A 22139-nucleotide genomic window follows, 5' to 3' on the forward strand; every position below is an offset into this window, starting at 1 on the left:
AACTGGCATCCAGCAATGGGTGGTACCTACAAAGTTCAGAGGTCTCATGCTTCAACATGCCCATGATGCTCCCACATCTGGCCATCATGGTGCCAGCTTAACATATGAAATATTGCGTGACTATGCCTTCTGGTCACATATGTTGAAGGATGTTCAAACCTGCTGTCAAGGTTGTTTAATCTGTCCACAATTCCAACCCACTGCACCAACACATAGAGCGCCATTGCAGAAAAGGGGGATGGTAATGCCATGGTCAGATATACAAATTGATTTTATTGGTCCAGTGACTAGGTAATCAAGAGGTAACAAATACATGTTGACAGTAACATAACTATTCACTAAATGGGTAGAGTGCATCAGTGCACCTAACAATAGTGCTGAAACATGCGCAGCATTGCTCATCAACCATGTATTTTCCAGATTTGGTTTACCCAGAGATTTGAATCTGATCGGGGAACCCACTTCACTAGCGAAGTGATGACCAAGATGTGGAAAATACTAGGGGTAAAAATAAATTAGCAATGCTGCGCATGGTAATCCATATTGGGAATTGAACCAGAGTTATTGATTAATAACAGAAGATTCTGGTATTTTATTGTGGTATTTTAAGGTGTTCATTGTGAATAAGGTAAATTGTAAAGGTATATTTTTTTATTATCTTTGTATAGAATATTGTAACAGCATAAGGGTGTATCATTTGATTCATAATCTGGTTTCTATAAATATAATTCAATGTGTTTATAACTTTAACTAATATAAAGAATTTAGGAATAAATATTGATTTTAATTGTTTTGTATATGCATTTTTAATTGGAGGTTTGTTTTTAAGAATAATTATTAAATAACATATTATAACCCGGCCATATACTGACATGGTGTATACTCTCCCTTTAATTCCCCCCCCCCCCCCCACAAGGCCCTGTGTCACAACTAGATATTTAAAAGTAAGTTTTTTTAATATCTCTTTTAATGGTTCAAATTTATTTGGGATTACTTTAATTTTTATGTCAGTTAATGGCTTGACATATATATATATATATATATATATATATATATATATATATATATATATATATATATATATATATATATATATTATAAAATCAACCCATCTCACTTTAGTCATTTGTACAATTATGGGAAAACAAATGCAAGCAGTAATCATATTATATATTTGCTAATAGCTCACGTTGGTAACAATATATTTTTATATAAATAAAATTGGTAAAGTGCGCGTTAAATATGACTCACCTTTACACCAGAAGATGGTTTCTTAAATAGGATCTCATGTTTTCTTGCACTGGAATAGAGTTGTATTAGTTGTAAATCTCTTCCTTCACCACTGCTGTAAAATCGCCATAACATTAAGTGAAAGATAAAAGGGTAGATTTAACAAATGCCGGGCGGACAGGTGATGGCCGAAATAAATAAATGGATATACACTTTCAAATAATCTGATTCCTGAGTTTTGATTGCAAAGCATTTATAAATCTGAAAACTCTGGACCTCTATAAAGATAAGTGTGCTGTATTGCATGGATTACTATATATAAAGAACAAAGAGTAAATCTCACTATATGTTGAACTTGAAATGAATCATTCTGAGGTGGCTAAAAATGACCCATCTTTGATGTACGCTTAATTTAACCTCAATCTGTATGAGGTAAGTGCCACAGACATATTGTCCTAAAGGTATTTCCCCCAACCAACTCCTTCCTGGCTCATTAAGCAAGGTATAATCCTCTCCTTCTGTTATCTTAAAGGACTGCTAAATACAGTAGAATTGCATAATTGACAAGTGCATAATAATGCAATCATTCCTACTCAGAAATTCAAATAAATATTAGATTTTTTTCTGGCATATTATTTTTTTCTCCCATTTTCCGGACCCTGTGTCATGTAACAGACACCAGCCAATCACAGACTAGTATACTTATACCCTGTGAGCTTGTGCACATGTCCAGTAGGAGCTTGTTCCCTAGAAAGTGTGTATACAAAAAGACTGTACTCTATCTGAATCATAAAAGTTTATTTTGACTTGAGTGTCCCTTTAAGTATTTCAAACACTGTCCATATTTTGTCATAGGAGAGGAGGTTCAGTGGAAGAAAAGGGAGAGAGAAAGATTGTGTAATATAATTTTAATACAATGTAGAATCAATCGTTAAAAGACACACTCACACCAAATAATCTCAGATAATATAAGGTATTTTAACACAATAGATCTGATAATTAACTACTGTAGTGTGTTCGTTATAGTCACTGTATCAGTCTCAGCGATATCCTTCTGAGCAATTATTTTACTCCTATCTGGGGCAATTCTAAGTCAGTATAATTATTAAAAAAAAAATTGTTCTGTGTAAGTGTGTTAAAGTAATTCCGTGTTTCGAAAGTAAGTATACCCTTCTTCATCAGAGTATATTTCGGGACCATTAGAACATCGAGTTTAACAATGGCTGCGTGATGCCTTCTGAAGAGTGATTAGTCCACAAACGGTCATATGATCAGAAGTTTGTAATAGTCAACAAACATCCCTGTGATTGCAACTAATGTATTGTTTGATACATTATCTGATAGACACAAGAACGATACAGTAGTTGCAATACATTATGTTTGTTGACTATTACAAAATCCTGATTACGGGACCTCTTGTGAATCCACTCCCTGAAAGGAAGGCCACAGCCATTGCTAAACTTGGTGTTCTAATGGTCTCAAAATAACCTCTGACATAGACAAGGCTGGATTGGGCTACCAGGATTCCAGGAGATTTCCTGGTTTACTACAGCAGCTTGGACTGATAAGGTGCCTATATAATATGCTTGGAAGGAAGTCACTAAGGCTGATACAGGGATTGCAATGAACACACTACAGTAGTTAATTATCAAAACTATTGTAATTCTACATTTTATTAAAACTGTATTACACTGTCAGCAATTTTCCTTTTTCCTCCACAGAATCTTCTCTTCTATGACAAAATACAGGCAGTGTTTGATATACACTTAAGATACCAGGAGGGAAGGATTATATCTTGCTTAATGAGCCAGAAAGGAGTTGGTTGGAGAAATACCTTTAGGACAATACGTCTTGTGTATATGTAGCACTTACCTCATACAGATTGAGGTTAAATCACGTAAGTGGGTATCAAAGTGGGGTCTTTTGGTCAAATTGAGAATTATTCATTTAGGTGTATAAGGGAAGTACACACATTTTTGGGATATAGCTGCTAATGTTGGACTCATTAAGTTTATAAAGAACTGTCATATATTAACTGTTCAGAAACTTTGCACTTTTTTGTACTAGGCTTATTTGGGAGATAAGACACTGATATTGGGTGAGTAGGTCTGGCTTGCAATCAGCATTCCAATTCATTCCAAAGGGTTTTTTGGGGTTGAGGTCAAGGATCCGTGCAAGTGCCAGCCACTTGAGTAACTCCACACAAAACATGTCAAACCATGTCTACATGGGCCTCACTTTGTGTACAGGGGTACAGTCATGCTGGAACAGGAAATTGCCTTCCTCAAACTGTTGTCACAAAATTGGAAGCACCCAGTTGTCCTGGCTTTCCACCACAAACAGATTTTTCCATCAGACGGCCAGATAGTAAAGCATTATTTATCATTCCAGAAAACAAGTTTCCACTTCTCCAGCGTCCAGTGGTGGTGTGCTTACACCACTCAAGCCAATGCTTGCCATTGTGTGTATTGATGTAAGACTTGTGTACAGCTTCTTTGCCATGGAAACACATTTCATGAAGCTTGGAACACAGTTCTTGTGCTGATGGTGCTTTTAGAGGATATTCTTACATATTCTCCTTTTGTACTGAATATGCCTGCCAGTTGCTGACCTCTGCCTAATAATTTACTTGAATCTTGGATTCTGATCTGGTATCTCTTTTGCCTGCAAATTGTTGACCTTTAGCCTGCTCTGAACACTTCTCTGGATCATCCTTTCAATTTAGTAGTCATGTCCTGGGTTTAATCCAGGGAGTTGAGACAGTGTTAATTAAGTCACTTCTATGGGGTCAATTTATCAAGCTCCGTATGGAGCTTGATGCTCCGTGTTTCCTGCGAGTCTTCAGGCTCGCCAGAAACAGAAGTTATGAAGCAGCGGTCTAAAGACCGCTGCTCCATAACTTGTCCGCCTGCTCTGAGGCAACAGACAGAAATCAACTCAATCGAATACGATCGAGTTGATTGACACCCTCTGCTAGTGGCCGATTGGCCGCGAATCTGCAGGGGGCGGCATTGCACCAGCAGTTCACAAGAACTGCTGGTGCAATGATAAATGCAGACAGCGTATGCTGTCGGCATTTATCTTTGTGTGGTGGACATGATACGCTACATCATATCATGTCTGCTTGTACATTAATAAATTGACCCCTATGATATTGGATCCTTATGTGGACAGACACTAACTTTTCCATTAGGTTAACAAAAATAAAACATGATCAACTAAAGTTGTGTTAGCAACAAGAGATCATTTTAATGTCAAGAAAGCTTTCTGAAGTACTGCGGTCTGCTACAACATATTCAACATACCATCATGGTGTACATACATTTTGTTTCACTCAGAAACATTATTGAAAGCTGCAACCAGGAGATTAATTGTTACCTGACAAAGTCAGAAGCAGTGCTGTTAAAGTGTACTGGAGCTTATTATGTATCCAGCTGGCCATAATATTACAAGGGAAAAAATGCATCACTGTACATAAACCAGTTGCAGCACTATGGGGTTGCACCTGGTGCAAAAGCCCGTCAGACTTTAAGGTTGGACCTTATTGTCATTGTTTGGCTGATGACGAAGGCATAGTTGTTTGTTCATGGCTACCATGCCCTCAGATTTTCTAGTTATGCCCCTGGACTCTTGGCTCCATCCACAAAAAAGTGACCCAACCTGCCCTGATTCTTCTCATGGAGCATCCAGCGACGGGCCTCCCCAACTCAGTCCCCAACTTCCTGGCTCTGTTTGCCTTCAAAATATAATTTCCAGAACTTTCACTGCACAGAGTTGAAAATGAAAAATGCTAACATGAAACACTGAGGAAGATCTCAGTCATTCAACATAATTGCATGGAAAAAATAAGATTTGTTCAATTTCGGTCACTCCCAAACTTTATTGTAATCCATCTATACAGTTGTAATAGATGGTTTTAAGGATGCATTTTTCAGAATTTTTCAACACCACTATTCTTTCCATTTTAAAGTTTTTCATTAGCAGACAGCTAAAAAATATGAGCATGTTCAATATACATGTAAACAAACACAAGCACATATTGGTTTGTTTCAAATGCTTTCTGTTGTTCTGTAGACATGCAATTAAGTACCAAAACTGCACTTACCAAACAATTAAATACAGGTTTGTTCAATGTGTGAACTTTGGGAACTGCATTTCTCATAACCACATGGAAGATAGTGAATAATTATGAAAGCTGTTCTTAAAAGGATTGTGGCTGGAGTTTCAGATTAATAGGCTTATTCTTTAACTATGAATGTTTTTCATTAGCAACTCGGTTCTTTTTATTGAAATTTCATTTGACTCTTATTTTTGTGATGTATAATAAACCTATTATCTTTAAATGTTATACATTAATTATAGTTTGCTGGTTGCTTATTACCTAATCCTGGCGCACTGTTCCATGGCAGTGCTCTTGGCAAGCTATTTGACCACAATCCATGGCCATATCAAAAGTCAGAGGTTCTGTTCCTAGATTTCTGTTAATAAAAAGTCTTCATTGTGTTTTAGCAGAATACTGCTACTTTTACTCATATAGTGCACCTTTGCACAGTAATGGAACAATCACTTCTGGTCTAGATGCTGTCTGAACATGTTCCCTATTGTGTGTGTATAATTGTGCATGTATATGTATGTATGCATCGTTGTGTGTGCTTGTTTATATCAATTATATGACCAACCAAATAGTCTATTCTACAATTAGCATTTCAAGTCCACCAGGATCAGCTTTACTAAATCCACAAGTCTAGCTCCTAAACTAAGTATAGTAATATGTTACCATAATTAATAGTAGAGCTTAAACTATTGGACTACAAAGCCATTGGGCCACTTTAGAACACCAAGCTTCAAAGCAGAAAGAAAGAGACAGTGATAGGTTACGAGTGCCACTCTCTGACAACCAATGCGGAAAGCTCTCCCTAGTCCCACAATGCCACTGGCTGTTTTCATTTTGCAGCGCAGCATTTATAAGATTGTTGTTACCAGTTTAAGGGTCTGTGTACAGTATACTCACTGCACATGCTAAGAGTCATTCAAGAAGAGAGAAAATCTTTTAGAGTGTGCAGGGCCAGGATGTGATGTATTCTTTTACAGAAGAGTTCATGGAAGGCCACCAATAAGTTCTGCAGAGGAGGTTCAGGGTCTTTTGAATGTCCATGTGTCCGGCTAACGGGGAATCATGTGTGGCTTTCATGACTGAGCTGAGGAGGTTAGGCGGAATGTATATATTAGTACCATAGTGGAGGATGCCATCTTTGTCTAGCTGGAGAATATGTTGAAGTTTTGTTTTGTCCCTTTGTTGGCTAATTTTCAAGTCTAGGAGAACATCAGAAACCAGTCCCAAAATACAAGATTTAGGTAGTACTGTGGTGGGTTGTATGTCAACTGTGTTTTTTTTTTTGTATAATCTAGATAGGGCGTCAGCCTTAGTGTTCTTTGTGCCTGGGCGGTAGGTGATGGTGTATGAAAACCTGGAGAAATACAGACTCCATCTAAGTTGACAAGCTGATAAGGTGTGGTTTGTTTGTAAATACTGTACATTTTTGTGGTCTGTAAAGATGGTAATAGGGTGAACAGAGCCTTCAAGTAATTGTTTCCATTGGTCGAAAGAACACAATGGCTAATAGTTCTTTTTCCCCAACGGGGTAATTCAATTCCGGTTGGGTCAAAACTCTGAAGCAAGATGATATAGGATGTAGAGCATCCTTTTGAGTCTTTCTTTGTGAATGTTCTGATGCATCAACTTCGAGAACGAAGTGGTAAGAAGTATCTGGTATTTGCAAAATGAAGGATGTACTAAAACATCTTTTAAGTTGGTCAAAGGCTTGTTGACAAGAGAAGTTCCAAGAGAAATTGGTATGGTTCTTGGTCAAATTGGTGAGTGGTTTTGTTATATCTGCAAAATTGTGTATAAATCTTCTGTAAAAATTAGCGAAGCCCAGTAAGCGCTGGACTTCTTGTTTGCTGTTGGGTCTTGGACAGTTAGTTATAGCTAGAACTTTATCATTTTCCATTCTGATTTGGTTTTGATTGATACAATAACCAAGAAATGAGATCTGTGTGGTACTAAAGGTACACTTTTCGAGTTTCACAAACAGTCTGTGGGTTCTTAATCTAAAGAGAACAACCCTAACATGTTTAATGTGGTCTGTTTTATCTTTGGAAAAAATGAGAATGTCATCTAAGTAAACAACTAAAAAGGTGTCAAGTATGTCCCTGAATATGTCATTGATAAAGTTCTGGAATGTTGCCGGCGCATTGCACAGTCCGAATGGCATGCCGAGTCCTAAATGCAATCAGCCACTCATCACCGGACCTTATTCTAACAAGGTTATAGGCACCTCTTAAATCAAGTTTTTAGTGAAATATTTGGCAACATTTAACCTCTCAATCAACTCGGGAATAGGTGGAAATGGGTATCTATTCTTTTTTGTACGCTTTTTTCAATTCCCAATAGTCAATAATAGGGCGGAGAGACCCATCCTTGTTTTTTACAAAAAAGATTCCTGCACCTGCAGGGGAAAATGAGGATCTAATAAACCCTTTCTTCAAATGTTCTGTAATATAATCTTTTAAGTAGTCAAGTTCAGGCTTGTACAGGGGATAAATATTACCAAATGGAATGGAAGCCCCAGGGGTAAGGTCAATCGGGCAATCATATGGTCTGTGTGGGGGAAGACATTCTGCTTCTTTTTTATTAAACATATCAGCAAAGTCGAGGTAGTCAGTGGGAATAGACGGAGTGGTTAAAGGCAAAAGTTTGGTTGTAGGGAAACAAGTGGTAGCACAATACTGTGAGGGAAATGAGAGGGAAAGGTCATCCCAATGGAATAAAGGTTGATGTAGGTGTAGCCAGGAAATTCCCAGAACTAGATAGATAGGAGATGAAATGATGTCAAAAGTGACTGAAGGAGTAGTGATAAGTAAGGCATAGTTTGTTGTATGACTTGCCCAGTGGATAAATGTGTACCGTCAATAACTGTAAGCGGCAACGGAGTGCTTTTAGAATGATAAGGAATTTTATTGTTATACACCAATTTACTATCTATGAAATTACTACAAGTCCCTGAGTAAATGATGGCTTCACTGTTGATTCTGCATTGGTCCCACTGTAAAGACAAGGGAAGCATGATGTATGAGGATGGTTTAGTTTTAGCGTAAAAAGACTGGAAATGGTTTGCAGCTTTTTGTTTTAAAAGGAGAGGACTATCCTTAACGATGTGGTCTGCTGCTGCACAGTATAGACACAAGTTTAGAGTTCGGCGTCTATTTTTTTCTTGTGGGGTAAGTGGACCCCTTAAGAAACTAATTTCCATTGGTTGCTCCACATTGTGAGTGTTTTTTGGATGTGTTGGGAGTTGTCTACGTACAGGCAGAATGTAGGAAGACTTTTCTAGTTTTCGCTCTCTAAGCCTTCTGTCTATAGTAATAGTGAGGGTGTACAGGTCTTCCAGATGATCCGGAATGCCATTTCTTGAAAGCTCATCCTTTATGTGATCAGAGAGGCCGAGCCTGTACTGATTTTTTTAAAGAAACCTCATTCCAGAGGGATTCTCTGGCCCAAATTTTAAATTGGGTGGTGTATTCTTCCACAGGATTCTTTAGTTGTTTCAGATTCCTCAGTTTTGTTTCTGCTGTAATCTGCCTGTAGGGGTCATCATAGAGACAAGTTATTGCCTTTAAGAAGGCATCTAATGAATTCAAAATAGGGTCCTGGGACTCATAGGGGCCTAGTTATCAAGCCGTCAACCTCAAATACGCTGGAATTCCGCAGCGTATTTGTGGCGAGGCTGATTCGCCTTAGTTATCAAGCCCTAGATACCGGCAAAAGTAGAATTTAGTGACGTAAGCTTCGATCCGCCGGACTCAGTCCGACACAGATCGACTCCTACATCACTACAGATGTTCCGCACATAAGTGCGGCACAACCTGACTACTTTTGCTAGTTATCAAAAAACTAGCAGGTACGCTCGGCACTTTTCCGGCCCAGCGTACCTGGTTTTCAATCCGCCGCCCTGGAGGCGGCGGATCCCATAGGAATCAATGGGAGTCTGACCATAGTGAAAGTTCATGTTCGCTGCTGCCAGACATCCCATTGATTCCTATGGGAGATGTCTACACCTAACACCCTAACATGTACCCCAAGTCTAAACACCCCTAATCTGTCCCCCCCTACACCGCCGCAACTAAATAAAGTTATTACCCCCTAAACCGCCGCTCCCGAAGGCCACCGCCACTATAATAAATATGTTAACCCCTAAACCGCCGTTCCCGGAGCCCACCGCCACTCTAATAAACTAATTAACCCCTAAACCGCCGCTCCCGGAGCCCACCGCAAGCTATACTAAATATGTTAACCCCTAAACCGCCGCTCCCGGTCTCCGCCGCAACTATAATATATGTATTAACCCCTAAACCGCCGCTCCCAGACCCCGCCACCACCTACATGATACCTATTAACCCTATCCTGCCCCCCATACCGTCGCCACCTATAATAAATGTATTAACCCCTATCCTGCCCCCCACTACACCGCCGCCACTGTAATAAAATTATTAACCCCTAAACCTAAGTCTAACCCTAACCCTAACACCCCCCTAACTTAAATATTAATTAAATAAATCTAAATAATATTTCTCTTATTAAATAAATTAATCCTATTTAAAACTAAATACTTACCTTTAAAATAAACCCTAATATAGCTACAATATAAATAATAATTATATTGTAGCTATCTTAGGATTTATTTTTATTTTACAGGCATCTTTCAATTTATTTTAACTAGGTACAATAGCTATTAAATAGTTATTAACTATTTAATAGCTACCTAGCTAAAATAAAGAGATATTTACCTGTAAAATAAGAACTAACCTAAGTTACAATTACACCTAACACTACACTATACTTAAATAAATTATTCCTATTTAAAACTAAATACTTACCTGTAAAATAAACCCTAAGATAGCTACAATGTAATTAATAATTACATTGTAGCTATTTTAGGATTTAGATTTATTTTACAGGTAACTTGGTATTTATTTTAGCTAGTTAGAATAGTTATTAAATAGTTATTAACTATTTAATAACTACCTAGCTAAAAGAAATACAAAATTACCTGTAAAATAAATCCTAACGTAAGTTACAATTAAACCTAACACTACACTATCATTAAATTAATTAAATAAATTACCTACAAATAACTACAATTAAATACAATTACATAAACTAACTAAAGTACAAAAAATAAAAAAAGCTAAGTTACAAAAAATAAAAAAATAACTTACAAACATTTAAAAAATATTACAACAATTTTAAGCTACTTACACCTAATCTAAGCCCTAATCTAAGTTCAAAACTCTGATCGGAACAGCCAATAGAATACAAGCTCAATCTGATTGGCTGATTGGATCAGCCAATCGGATTGAATTTCAATCTGATTGGCTGATTCAATCAGCCAATCAGATTTTTCCTACCTTAATTCCGATTGGCTGATAGAATCCTATCAGCCAATCGAAATTGAAGGGACGCCATCTTGGATGACGTCCCTTAAAGGAATATCCATTTGTCGGTAGTCGTCGGGAAGAAGAGGATGGCTCCGCGTCGGCTCGTCTGAAGATGGCTCCGCTCCGCTCCGGATGGATGAAGATTGAAGACGCCGCTTTGAAGATGACATCGCCTGGATGGAAGAATTCTTCAGCGCCGCCTGGATGATGACTTCATTGGATGGAAGATTTCTTCAGCGCCCCTTGGATGAAGACTTCGGCCGCTGCGGATCTCCTCTTCGGTTCCATCGATGGTCGGCTGGCTGAAGACGACTAAAGGTAGGATGATCTTCAGGGGGGTAGTGTTAGGTTTTTTTAAGGGGGGTTTGGGTTAGATTAGGGGTATGTGGGTGGTGGGTTTTAATGTTGGGGGGGTTGTATTTTTCTTTTACAGGCAAAAGAGCTGAATTCTTTGGGGCATGCCCCGCAAAAGGCCCTTTTAAGGGCTGGTAAGGTTTAAGAGCTTTGAACTTTTTAATTTAGAATAGGGTAGGGAATTTTTTTATTTTGGGGGGCTTTGTTATTTTATTAGGGGGCTTAGATTAGGTGTAAGTAGCTTAAAATTGTTGTAATATTTTTTAAATGTTTGTAACTTATTTTTTTTATTTTTTGTAACTTAGCTTTTTTTATTTTTTGTACTTTAGTTAGTTTATGTAATTGTATTTAATTGTAGTTATTTGTAGGTAATTTATTTAATTAATTTAATGATAGTGTAGTGTTAGGTTTAATTGTAACTTAGGTTAGGATTTATTTTACAGGTAATTTTGTATTTCTTTTAGCTAAGTAGTTATTAAATAGTTAATAACTATTTAATAACTATTCTAACTAGCTAAAATAAATACCAAGTTACCTGTAAAATAAATATAAATCCTAAAATAGCTACAATGTAATTATTAATTACATTGTAGCTATCTTAGGGTTTATTTTACAGGTAAGTATTTAGTTTTAAATATAAATAATTTATTAAAGTATAGTGTAGTGTTAGGTGTAATTGTAACTTAGGTTAGTTTTTATTTTACAGGTAAATTTCTCTTTATTTTAGCTAGGTAGCTATTAAATAGTTAATAACTATTTAATAGCTATTGTACCTAGTTAAAATAAATTGAAAGATGCCTATAAAATAAAAATAAATCCTAAGATAGCTACAATATAATTATTATTTATATTGTAGCTATATTAGGGTTTATTTTAAAGGTAAGTATTTAGTTTTAAATAGGATTAATTTAGTTAATAAGAGAAATATTATTTAGATTTATTTAATTAATATTTAAGTTAGGGGTTTTTTAGGGTTAGGGTTAGACTTAGGTTTAGGGGTTAATAATTTTATTACAGTGGCGGTGGTGTAGGGGGGGCAGGATAGGGGTTAATACATTTATTATAGGTGGCGACGGTATAGGGGGGGCAGGATAGGGGTTAATAGGTATCATGTAGGTGGCGGCGGGGTCTGGGAGCGGCGGTTTAGGGGTTAATACATATATTATAGTTGCGGCGGGGACCGGGATCGTCAGGATAGGGGTTAATAACTTTATTATAGGTGGCGACGGTATGGGGGGGCAGGATAGGGGTTACTAGGTATAATGTAGGTGGCGGCGGTGTCCGGGAGCGGCGGTTTAGGGGTTAATAACTTTATTGAGTTGCGGGAGGCTCCGGGGGCGCCGGTATAGGGGGTAGAACAGTGTAGTTAGTGTGGGTGCTTAGGGACAGGCTAGCAATAAAGCTGTAAAAAAGCCGAAGAGCAGCGAGATCGGATGAGTGATAACTATCACAGCCCGCTGCTCATCGCCCCGTACTTGGTGCGCGGCTTTTTGACAGCTTTATTGATAACTTAGGCAAAATTTTTCAGGTCCGCGGCGGCGATGGTAGGCGAGCTTAGGCGGGCGTATTGAACCGGCGGAGGCAGGTAAAGTAGACGGCTTGATAACTAGGCCCCATAGAAAGAGTCTGCCCAAGCACAGGGTTCACCCCTTAGGTAGGAAAGCATAGTAAGGACCTTAGACCTATCTGTGGGATAGGTTCTGGGTTTCAATTAGAAGAGAAGGAGACACGCATTCCTGAATTGTCTGAAAGTACTGCGGTCACCAAAAATTTTTTCTGGATGTGAGACTTGAGGCTCTGTATGTGACTCAGTAGCTGCTGATTTAGAGGAAAGGACCTCTTTTAAACAGCCTTGAGATTTTGATTTTCACCCTGGAGGTTTCTAAAAGCCTGAGTCAGGTTATCTAGTCGTTGGTTGAGACTGTGCAAATGTGGGGTCATATCTGCATGTTCCATTTCTCCAAAAAAAATTTTAAGGCTGGTTTAATATGTAATGATAACCTATGGCTTTAAGAGATTTAACAATCCTGGCACAATATAGTGCGTAATAAATGTTTAGATGTTACAGTTATATTTAGAGATCTGCAAAACTTGCAAACCAATACAATATAATTGGAGTAATATGTCCTGAGTAACTAGAGATAAGATATATAAGAAATATAGGTTTCTATAGTTACATAGGCAAGGAAATTGATTAATAGTTAACAACAGGTGCAGGCTCTATCTGTGGCGAGGATGACTATAAACTGGAAAAGGTAATTTGCAGCACAATTGATAACACAAACTAATGTTAGAGTGAGTGCTAGATGGCACAGACAAAGCGATGTATATATGCAGCTGATTGCAGTACTCACGGAACCTGGCACATATGCTGCTGAGATTTCTTGCAGAGGAAAAGGGGAAGTCTGTGTAAGAGACGCTGCAAGCTGTAAAAGTGATCCGTGCTGCTTGGTCAGATAGTAGTGACAGTTGCTGGAAGGTGAGGTCAGAGGCACAGCAGCTGACGGAGCGTAGTTTAGAGTAGCAAAAACCTGAAAACAGGCTACAATTCGTTGTATCAGTATACACAGTCAAAGGAAAATACTTCATTAAATCATCAATGAAGTGGAAGAGGAGGAGCCTTTTAAACACCTGATGGACCAGAGGAGAGATTTAAGGTGGAAAATAAAATAGTAGTGTTAAGGTGGTATGATTTATGACATGCACAACCCTCTTATGATCAAGGCTCTGACTTGGCCACTCCAAAACATAAATGTTCTTCTTTTTCAGCCATTCTTTAGTTGATTTACTCGTGTGTTTTGGGTCATTATATTGTTGCATAACCCAACCTCTCGTGGGACATAAAACCCAAATATTTTCTTCAATGATCCAGACAGAGAATACAATTTTAAACAACATTCTGATTTACTTCTATTATCTAATATGCTTCATTATCTTGGCATCTTTTGTTGAAGACGCAGCAATGGACTACTGGGAACTAATCGAACGCATTAGGTAAATGCATTGGGTGAGCCAATAACATGAGACATATATCTGCGGCCAGCAATTAGCAGCTTCTGGGCCTACCTAGGTGTCCTTTTCAACAAAGGATACCAAGAGAACAAAACAAATTAGATAATAGAAGTAAATTTCAAAGTTGTTTAAAATCACATGCTCGGCGGAGCCAAGCCAAGATGGCGATCAGAAGCATGTAACAGAAGCTCCGGCATAATCTTGACTAAACTACAGACTTTAAGTAATGTGTGCCCGCTAATCTTTAACAACTCATGACGGCTATACACATCAGCACATGAAGCACCCCAAAAATAACGCAAATTTCTCTATTTGAAGGAAACTGAGACTCTGAACCACAAATCATATCGCTGAGACATATGGCGGCATTCATTTCTGAGCGTTAGATACTCTCTCCTATACCACCTACTAAGGGAGCATCACAGAGCAATAATACGTGCCTGACCTATAGGTTTATACACTGCTATTATCATGATGGATTGCAGCGCAGCCCTACTAACCCAGCTGGAAATTTTCGGACGTCGCATGGAGGACAACTTCTCTGCTCTGACGAACCTGTTCAGAGATCTTAGGTCCTCACCAATCCCATATGCTGATGAAAGGATAGACCAGCAAGCTCCATTAGCAAACCCCACGACTACAGTGATACCGGCGCACCCGGAGATGATACTTTCCGCCGCATGTGCATGGGACATCCCGGACTCATTTGTTGTGAGGCCGCTTCTGGCTCCCTCAAAGGAGAATATCAGCAACTGCACAGAGAGTCCTGGAGGGTTCCTGACCTCACCTAGTAGTGTACCTCGACAATTGCGGAATATTGGTGCCCCAGGACACATACACTCCACTCCAGCTTTGTCCGGTACTGTTGAAATAATAATGAAAGAGCCGTTCACGCTATTACACCCCCTTGGTCAGCCACCTACTTACCTCAAGATGAAGCGTCTAGGACCCTGCAGCATCTCTTCAGCCAGGGACTTGCTTTATGTGCAGAAATGGCGGAGAAGATCAGATTATCAATATGCTACCATGGCTGACAGAGCTGGAGTCGGCTAAATCCACAAGGAGCCTTCAGTAAGATTTTACTTACAAGCATTAGCCAATCTACGCTCACAAGCTGATCTCATGTTAGAACTATGCCTTTGATACGAAAATACCCTCTACCTTGATGATGGCTTACGGGCCTGAGAATATAGGACTTAGAGCTCCATGATTTAAGCAGGGAGGACATGTGTCACAGAGGCCATTTAACCTAGCCCATAAACTCATAGTGTTTATTGTTTATGTTAATGTTATTCTACAATGCAGGGGATTTTCTATATGTTTCTACTTGCTAACTACTGGGTCTGCTCTGTCGTTTGAACATTGAAGGTACATTGCGCTTATATTCATTGATAGCGATATGTATGTCTCTAACCTCTCTTAGTAATCAAACTGCAGCACTGATAACATGTCCTGTAATGATTCTCTCTGCCTTATAACTTATGACAGCTTATTCCTCTGTCACTATCTCTATCTGAAGCTATTACAGATGTGTGCTTGGTCTGGAGAATATTTATGATGGCTGCAATGCCGGATACATTATTCCCCCCAGTCTGCTTGAGACTTTTTCTATTAGAATGACAGAGGCTGCATTAATATCCTTCCCACTGTTCCTTTATGGTTTATATGACATTACATAGACACCAGGATTGTTAGCTTCTGTTGTTATATGATATATATGGTGCAACTATTTAGATCTGTCTATTACCCTACATATTTTACCCAGTCCTTTGACACATCAATGCTATGCAGGCATTTAATACTACTTAACCTTATTTTTTCCCTGCACTGCTTTATTTTCTACATACCACTGTCTGTATTCCTTGACTAGCTAAAGTTCTGGATATATCTTGCTCTGCTAAAAATTTCACAGCTGAGGTATGCTATACTTTGACTTCTTTAAATAGAGTATTTAAATAGCCTATGGCTACCCCGTACTACATACTAACTACATAATTCAGTAACATGTTTGCATGTCCTTATCCTAATCTTGTACTGTCATGGAGATTTAAGCCCTTAAGAAGATGGCAGCTACTTGCATTCCCATTTATGTTACATATAAGATTATTCTGCTCTATACCTGGATGTATTCATCTGGCTATGATTTACTCCCTATGTCTTTCTTTAAAGAATCACCATTCATAAAGCTAATTGTTCATTTTTAGTTTATTCTCTACAAATAGCCGTTCATAATCTCCTCCTAGCTAAAATGTGGGATATGTTTTGTTATTATATGTTCTCAGCCGACCTAAGACTGTAATTGTAGTCAGCTTGTGTTGCAGTCTACCGTCTATCATAATATTTATCTCTCTCATACTTGCTAACCTATTGTTTGATGTTTTGCATAGCTAAACCAGATGCTATCGGTACCATTAGTATGTAATATTTATTTAGTGGTCACATGTGATCTATTTTTGTAGGGGGAAACACACCTCTCTAGATTTCAAGAAGCTTAACTCTGCAATTAAATGTTATTAGTTCTATCTTGCTGTTGCTTTAGCTAACCACTCAAGTTTCAGCTGAGTACACTGAAAATCAGCTTTTTATACAATACGTATTACTGGCAGGTTATTCCTACTTAACCCCAACCCATCCATCATATTCGACTTTAGGAACTAATCTCTTCCTCTAGCCATGTTCTGTTTACTATAAAGCTGGGATTAAGTATAACTCTCCCTAGAGATCATTGCTTATATAACAACTGGGTATATCTACAACACTATGCCACTAGCTCCCTCTTTCTGTTTCCCCCATTAGAACTCCATAAAGTGTCACTACTCCTTATAAAGGCAAAGCATACCACATTTTATTCTAAGTACCGCTATATATTACATATAGCTTTTTTAGGACATCGCTATTTCAGTCCTCTACCAACTCTATCTGACCCCTCTCCTTCCTTTCCCGCCGGCACCTATTACCTGCGGGTCATATCCCCACTCCCTTTACCAGCATCGTCTATAGTTGACATCTCCCCAGGAGAGGGGCCCATGTAGTAGTCCTTCCCTTTTCGGTTATATATAATTGCACCCCCCCCTGTTTGCACCCTCTCTGGGTAGCTACCCTTATTTTTACATGCCCTAGCCTTAATATATTAAAGACGTAGATGGAAGATAACCCCACTAGAAGTTTACTTGTAAGCCCTGAGACCCAATTCTATTTTACTTTTAAATGGCCCTGTAGTCTACATCCTGTAAATATAACTATCCCCCCCCCCCCACTTGTATCCTCTCTGAGATGACTCCCTTACTTTCACATACCCTAGCTTTAATTTACTAGAGGCGTAGTTTAAAATAATCCCACTAGGAGCGTACTTAGACGCTTTGAGATTCAATTCCATTCTACTTAGCCCTGTAGTCTATACCTCCATAACACTTTAACTGGCCCCGCCCTCCCCTCTCCCCTCCGCTGCGAGCGGCTCTTGTCCGCTGTATTCCCCACCCCCCCATACATTTAGGCCTACGGGAGGCCTAACAAAAGCCAGCTCCCTATCTCTCACTATTTTCAGCTTTTAGAATACCTCTTATCTTGAGAGTAGAGACCACTTGTTACCTGTTATAAAAAAAAAAAAGAGGCTTCTTTCCTATATGTTCCAGTCACATATATTTCATAAATATAGTTTTAAATTTTTCACTTTATACTCAACACTGAACTACTATGGTCTAGTTACTAAGATAACAAATATTACATTGGCACACCAAAGTTGTAACCCTTGTCTGCCTTCAATATGTGAATTGTACCAGTTTCTTTATTGTTTTTGTTCCGTGCCTGGACATACTTTCTATTGTATTATTTCTACTCAATGCCTCAATAAAAAAAATTATGTAAAAAAAAAAATAAAAAAAAATCACATGCTCTATCTGAAAAAATTTGTTTTTTTTGTCTCTTTAAGTTTGAGGTCATGGACGGCTGCCCTAACATTCTACTTAATACAGGTTTGTATTTATTGTTCCCTTAATCATAGCAAAGTATCCAGGCCCTCAGATAGTAAAGCAGCCCCAAACCATAATGCTGCCTCTACCACGTTTCAAAGTTGGGATGAGGTTTTGGTTTTGCTGTACAGTGGCCCTTTTTCCTCCACAAATAGCTTTGTGTATTTTTACAAAAAGTTTAACTTTTATCTTATCTTCCACATTTTACCAAAAGCGTTGTCAAACATCCTGGAGATCTTGGGCAAACTTCAGATGTGCCACAATATACTGAAATGATGATGTTAATTTTTAAAAGATTTAATAGATGTAGAACTTTTAAACATAAATATTCTGCAGGACTGGGACTCGTTGAGCACTAGTTTCCTTTATGCTTCTTGTTTTACTGATAGTGGACACATGACCAAAGACTTCTGCAGTTTGTATTATTTTCTGGAGGACGTTTGCTTGTACTCTTGGGATCTTTCTCACCTCTTACAGGATTGCCCTTTGTGCTCTTGGAGTGATCTTTGTAGGATGCCCACTCATAGGGAGAGTAACAGCAGTCCTGAATTTCCTCCATTTATAGACAATTCATCTTACCATGGATTGATGAAATCTTTTGTAAACTTCCCCAGCATTGTGCATCTCTATAATGCATCTTCTAAGGTCTTGTGAAAGTTGATGTTATCATGGCATGGTTCACACTAACCAATCTTTCTTTCAAACCGCAATAGACCTATAGTGCTAACCCGAAGTGAGTAATAAATATTTTACATTCCTATGTTCTTCACATAGGATAAAATATTATTTTTATATATATATATATATATATATATATATATATATATATATATATATATATATATATATATATATATATATATATATATATATATATATATATATATATATATAAAATTATGTTATACTGATATATCTATATAAATACATACAGATATATATATATATATATATATATATAGGCATATATAGAAATAAATATTTAGAAAAACAAAGAACATTTTCTTCTAAGTGAAGTATATTGGAATGGGAAATATTAGCAGTAAAACACAGTATTAAACCATAATTCATATTAATATTCAATAAAATAGATTTTTATTTTTTTCAGGTATTTAAGTGGAAAGGGCTCCAAAGTATATATACATATGTATATACATGTGAATATATATGTGTTTATATGTCTATATATGTATGTATATACACATGAAAATACATAAAAAAAAACATGTATACACATATGGATATTCATACATACAGACATTTTTATATATATATATATATATATATATATATATATATATATATATACATACAGTCGTATGCAAAAGTTTAGGCACCCCTGACAATTTCCATGATTTTCATTTATAAATAATTGGGTGTTTGGATCAGCAATATCATTTTGATCTATGAAATAACTAAAGGACACAGCAATATTTCAGTAGTGAAATGAGGTTTATTGGATTAACAAAAAATGTGCAATATGCATCGAAACGAAATTAGACAGGTGCATAAATTTGGGCACCCCAACAGAAATATTGCATCAATATTTAGTAGAGCCTCCTTTAGCAGAAATAACAGCCTCTAGACGCTTCCTATAGCCTGTAATGAGTGTCTGGATTCTGGATGAAGGTATTTTGGAACATTCCTCCTTGCAAAACATCTCCAGTTCAGTTAGGTTGTGGAGTGGATGTCGATAGTCCCACTGTATAGCCTAGAATGGCTAAAGTGAAAAGGCTGCGGCAAGATGAAAGATTAGGTTGTTGTTAGGAGAAACTGGGAACCTGCCTCGGTCAAAACAAACTGCAGTTGTTGACAGGATTGCAGGGTGATAGTCAGTTCAGGGAGCCCAGTCTTTGTAATCCAATGTGGAAGAAGTATCGAGTCAACAGAGTACAAGCAACGTAGTTTCACGCTACACATCTGAAATAATTGACAATGAGGCAGGGAGGATCATGGGCTTTAAGGAGTAGGCTTAAAGGGACATACACAGGAAGAAATATCTCTGACAGCTGTGTTCTTTTGCCGCCATGCATAACGCCCCTTGTTATGACCAAATAACTCAATCTTTGTTTCATCAGTCCACAGCACCTTCTTCCAAAATGAAGCTGGCTTTTCCAAATGTGCGTTTGCATACCTCAAGTGACTGTTTGTGGTGTGTGTGCAGAAAAGGCTTCTTCTGCATCACTCTGCCATACAGCTTCTCCTTGTGCAAAGTGCGCTGATTTGTTGAACGATGCACATTGACACCATCTGCACCAAGATGATGTTGTAGGTCTTTGGAGGTGGTCTGTGGGCTGTTTTTGACCATTCTAACCATCCTTTGCCTTTGTCGCTCTGATATTTTACTTGACCTGCTACTTCTGGCCTTAACAAGAACTGTGCCTGTGGTCTTCCATTTCCTCACTATGTTCCTCACAGTGGACACTGACAGCTTAAATCTCTGTGATAGATTTTTGTAGCCTACCCCTAAACCATAATGTTGAACAATCTTTGTTTTCAGGTTGTTTGAGAGTTGTTTTGAGGCCCCCATGTTGCCACTCTTTAGAGGAGAGTCAAAGAGAACAACAACTTCCAGTTGGCCACCTTAAATACATTTTCTCATTATTGGATGCACCTGTCTATGAAGTTCAAGGAGACTAAATACACACAGAGAGAAGCACACTCACAGGAACAGGTCTAAAAGAGGCTGCTTCCGGGTGGTAAATCGCCATAGAACAAGCCACTGAGCTGTTGTTCGTTCCTGGTAGAGCGCTTCTCTCTTTGTATGCAAATTATTATGACCCTGGGGAAGTCTCCCTATGGGTGATGGGGGAAACCAGACGTGGACTCCTTGCCCAGTGTGCTTAGAGGAATGTGGCTGCACCTCACTGACGAGGCCCATAGGAGGCCGAAACGATCGTCTGGGGTTGTCATGTTCCTTGTTCAGAGGAGAATTGCCTGGTATTTCGGGGCTGGACTGTCCTTACTTGGCGGGATCAGACTGATATACTTCAGGAAAGTTTTCTTCTGTGAAAAGCACACTGGTCTAAAAGAGGCTGCTTCCGAGTGGTAAATCGCCATAGAACAAGCCACTGAGCTGTTGTTCGTTCCTGGTAGAGCGCTTCTCTCTTTGTATGCAAATTATTATGACCCTGGGGAAGTCTCCCTATGGGTGATGGGGGAAACCAGACGTGGACTCCTTGCCCAGTGTGCTTAGAGGAATGTGGCTGCACCTCACTGACGAGGCCCATAGGAGGCCGAAACGATCGTCTGGGGTTGTCATGTTCCTTGTTCAGAGGAGAATTGCCTGGTATTTCGGGGCTGGACTGACCTTACTTGGCGGGATCAGACTGATATACTTCAGGAAAGTTTTCTTCTGTGAAAAGCACACTGGTCTAAAAGAGGCTGCTTCCGGGTGGTAAATCGCCATAGAACAAGCCACTGAGCTGTTGTTCGTTCCTGGTAGAGCGCTTCTCTCTTTGTATGCAAATTATTATGACCCTGGGGAAGTCTCCCTATGGGTGATGGGGGAAACCAGACGTGGACTCCTTGCCCAGTGTGCTTAGAGGAATGTGGCTGCACCTCACTGACGAGGCCCATAGGAGGCCGAAACGATCGTCTGGGGTTGTCATGTTCCTTGTTCAGAGGAGAATTGCCTGGTATTTCGGGGCTGGACTGACCTTACTTGGCGGGATCAGACTGATATACTTCAGGAAAGTTTTCTTCTGTGAAAAGCACACTGGTCTAAAAGAGGCTGCTTCCGGGTGGTAAATCGCCATAGAACAAGCCACTGAGCTGTTGTTCGTTCCTGGTAGAGCGCTTCTCTCTTTGTATGCAAATTATTATGACCCTGGGGAAGTCTCCCTATGGGTGATGGGGGAAACCAGACGTGGACTCCTTGCCCAGTGTGCTTAGAGGAATGTGGCTGCACCTCACTGACGAGGCCCATAGGAGGCCGAAACGATCGTCTGGGGTTGTCATGCTCCTTGTTCAGAGGAGAATTGCCTGGTATTTCGGGGCTGGACTGACCTTACTTGGCGGGATCAGACTGATATACTTCAGGAAAGTTTTCTTCTGTGAAAAGCACACTGGTCTAAA

This window comes from Bombina bombina, chromosome 6, assembly GCF_027579735.1.
Source record: "Bombina bombina isolate aBomBom1 chromosome 6, aBomBom1.pri, whole genome shotgun sequence".
NCBI classification, from domain to species: Eukaryota; Metazoa; Chordata; class Amphibia; order Anura; family Bombinatoridae; genus Bombina; species Bombina bombina.